Genomic DNA, 3847 nt, shown 5'->3' on the forward strand with positions numbered 1-3847 from the left:
AGGCCTCCTCCTCCCCTGTGCAGATTGCAATTTCGGCCCGGCAGGAAGAGAGAAATGAGCTTGCATAATAGAGGAACATTTGGTTCTTTCGGCTGGGCCTGGAGAGGGGGAAGGTTTTTGTGCTGAGCGCGGGGGCAGACTGGAGAGGTTTCCTGCGTGCTGGGCGGCCGTGGGGGAGGCCGGGCCACCAGGAGGGAGGGCTGTGCGGAGGGCCAGATGGACGTGGGGGGGTGTGGGGAGGCTTCCTCAGGGAAGAGCAGACAGGGAGGGGGCCGGGGGCTCTGCAACTTTGCTGTTTTCAAGAGATAGGAGAGAGCGCTCTGGGGAAACCACACGGGGCAGCACTGTGGCCTCGGGGACCCTCGGACAAGCACGCAGCCGTGGTAGGCTGTCCCTCTGTCCTGGGGCCCTTCGGGACACTTCCTCCTCAGCCCAGAGAGACCTGTGACTTCAGCACACAGCCGAACCTGAACTTCCTGATCCAGGGGGATGGGTTTGAGCCGCCACGGTGGGGCCTCCCCAGGATCCCCAGGCCGGACGAGAACGAGAGACACAACTGAGCACAGACTGGCCGAGGTCAGGAGGCAGGTCCCCAGATGTGACACCCCCACCCGCAATTGGCTCTGTTGTTTATCAGGGGCCTGAGCTGGGACAATCCCCGAGTAGGGGGAGCGGATTCCAGGCCAGGGTATGGGGTACAGGATCGGGACGAACTCTCGGAGGGATCTTGTAATTCTCGACACGTCGTTCACGTCCCTGACCTGGGTTTGTCCTCACGACGGTGCGGGGAGCTCAGTCTTTGCACAAGTATTTGCTGAGCATCTACTCTGTCCCAGGCCTGTTCCAGGTGCTGGAGCTTCCGCAGTGAGCAGAGCAGATAAAGGGCCGTGCACCCCGGGAGGTTCCGTTCTAGGGGAAAAGGCAGGTGTGCAGCAAGGAAACACGTCGCGCCCGCGTGGAGGGCGCACGGCTGGCCTCCGCTCTTCTCCCTTCCCCACGAGAGCGTAAGTCCCCTGCTCTGACCTGCTTTGGCCGAATGAATGAAGTGTCACTGATGCTGTGCCTGGCCCTCAAGGGACTTTGTCCTTTTCTGCACCTTTGCCATCGTGTGGGACAAACACTGATCCACGGGGGTTGAGAGACAGGTGGGCCAGCCAAGCCGGGCCTGGATCAGCCCCGGGTAGGGGTGTAACTGATAACGCGTGATGGTTTATTTTACAATTGTATTTTAAAGTAATCTCTACCCCCCACGTGGGGCTCGAACCCCAAGACAAGAGCCACACGCTCTACCAACTGAGCCAGCCAGGTGCCCCGCGTGATTGTTGTTTGAAGCCACTGAGTTGAGGGGCCGCTTGTTACGCAGCCGACTGGTGACGATGGCTGGCTGCCGAAACCTGCTATTGCTAAGTGCTGTTATTAACCTCATTCTGTAGACGAGGACGCTGAGGCCCAGAGTGGGGAGAAGAGCCTCTCAACATTATAGTTCACGTGTCCAAGCCCGGACAAGAACCCGGCTGCCTTGACTCCAGCTGGCTTACTCATTCCTTCAGCACGTTTTTATTGAGCACCTACTATGAGTGTATAATTGTTTTGGGAGCTGGAGATACCACAGTGAAAAGGACATCCCTTCTGCAAGCAACGTTGGTTTAGAAGAACTTCTCCTGGGGCGCCTGGGTGGCCAGTCGGGTGAGCGTCCGACTCTTGATTTCGGCTCAGGTCATGATCTCACGGGTCATGAGTTCGAGCCCCGCACTGGGCTCTGCGCTGACAGTGTGGAGCCTGCTTGGGATTCTCTCTCTCCCTCTCGCTCTCTGCCCCTGCCCCGCTTGAGCTGTTTCTCTCTCTCTCTCTCTCAAAATAGATAAACATTTTGAAAAAAAAGACTACTCTTGTCTTAGGGTTTCGACAGAAGTAGAGACTTGATAAGCCCCATCACGTGGTACGTATACCCACCCGGAACCTCTCACGGCCGGGCCGGGGTGCGGGGCTCCAACTGGCCAGGCCGGATCATGGGTTCACCCTCTGTTGCTGGGGGAAGGGATGGCCTGACCTGAACCATATGGCCTGAGAGCCCAGGAGGGGTTTTTTTTCCCAAAGAAAAAGTGGGTGCTGTTCACCCTTAAGGAGAGGAAGGAGATGCTGGGCAGAGAAGAAAGCAATGCTCACGCCAGACATCTGGGGTCCCGATCAAGACCCCCCCCCCCAGTGGGTCTGTGGTCCTCAGAGAAGACCGCCCCCCCCACCCCCGGGGCCACAGCTGCTCCAGGCCTCCCCCTGCCTCTGACGTCCTCACGGGAGCTCTGCCCGGCTCTCGGAAGATCAGATGTGATTTATTCCTGGCATCTGTACCGCCACTCGCTGTGAGGTGCTTTGCAGTGGAACAATAAGTTACAGGGCCATTTATCTTGTTGGCGGCTTCTGATAAAATGCACAGCCCGAGCAGGCAGGGCCTTTAACGAACACGATCAGGGCTGTTCATTTAGAAACCAGGAGACCTTGAAATTGGCTTTAATTGAAGGGGTTAGCAGAGAGGGGTGTGGCTGGCTTTGTTCAGGCTGGAGCCACCTCGTCTCCAGAAAGGTCGCAAGCGATGGGCAGACCAGGCTGTGAGTCCTGGCCGTGCCTCCACGTTTGACTCTGGGCAGGCTGCGTGGCCGCTCCCAGACTCGATTTCCACATCTGTGAAATGGGCACGTACCGGTCGGCACCAGCTCAGTTACGTTGTAGTAACAAGCGCCCCCCCCCACCCCCCACCCCTTCAACTCTCGTGGCTTTTGACACAGCCACAACCCAGTTCTCCTTGCTGCTGCGTGTGTTCCGGGGGTCGCTGTGGGCTCCGCGTTTCCTCACCCGGGGGGGCCCAGGCTGACGGAGCAAGCATCCCGTCTACGACGTGCAGCGTTCCTGGGCACGGGGCGAATTGCGCCCCGGTTCTTACAGTGCCTTCTCGGGACCAACTGAACTCACTTCCGCTCCTGTCTCCTTGGTCCGGGCCAGTCGCGTGGCCTCGCCTCGCTTCTGGGGGCGGGGCTGGGAGGACAGAAAAATCCTACTGGGTGACTATAGGCAGGGAAGCCAGAGGCGTTATCGTTTATCAGGGAGAGCGATTCTGCGGGGCCATCGTAGAAGTCAGGACGTTTTCTCTGCCTCCTGGAGACGCTGATTTCTGCCTCTGGTCCCCCCTCCCCCACTCGGCCCCCTCGCCCCTTCTGCTACAGACTTCAGTGAACAGCAGTCGCCCTGCCTACTGCTAAATTTTAAAGCGGGTCAGGCTCACAGGCAAAGGGCCCCTGGGGTGGCCACTCTCCAGGGACCCAACTCTGGCCCAGAGCGGGCTGGGACCAGGCATTGACTTCTGACCGTACCCTCAGAATCTGGAGCGGTGCCTGGTGCACGATGGGCGCTCAGTAATTACTGGCTGCAATTACGAAGCGATCACGTGCCCTGGAGAAGGTCAGAGGCAGGATCCTCAGTGCTCGGCGCTGCTGTCCCCACGGGTCACTGCCATTTACTGGGGATTCGCCGTGTGCCAGGCCTCCTGAGCCGTCTGCCCTGCGTGCGTTAACCCCTTACCCCTCTACCCACCCCCCACTCCACCGTGGAGCAAGGGGGGCAGGGAGGGGTGCCCCCGGCTCAGCGGCTATGGCCCCGTGGAAGTTTTCTCACAGCGGGACAGGCGGCGTCCTGAGCGAGAGCGGGAGAGAGATTTCCACACGCTGGGGGCTGGGGTCGGCAGGAGGGAGGCAGTCCTTGTGACCTCATTCCGCGGGGCTGCCCCAGGGAGGCGACAGGATCTAGAGGTTGCATCATGCACCGGGGAGGGGGTGCCCTAAGCAAAGCGGTCCCA

At 59.6% G+C, this 3847-nt stretch overlaps 1 long non-coding RNA gene across 1 annotated transcript; it reads left to right on the forward strand.

The window, feature by feature from the left end:
- The first annotated feature begins 275 nt into the window (after positions 1–275).
- LOC122232743 lies at positions 276–1720 on the forward strand. Its single transcript, XR_006210132.1, has 3 exons — positions 276–588; positions 837–1004; positions 1434–1720. It is a non-coding gene; the product is annotated as an uncharacterized LOC122232743 (long non-coding RNA).
- Positions 1721–3847: the final 2127 nt, after the last annotated feature.

This window comes from Panthera tigris, chromosome D3, assembly GCF_018350195.1.
Source record: "Panthera tigris isolate Pti1 chromosome D3, P.tigris_Pti1_mat1.1, whole genome shotgun sequence".
Taxonomy (NCBI): Eukaryota; Metazoa; Chordata; class Mammalia; order Carnivora; family Felidae; genus Panthera; species Panthera tigris.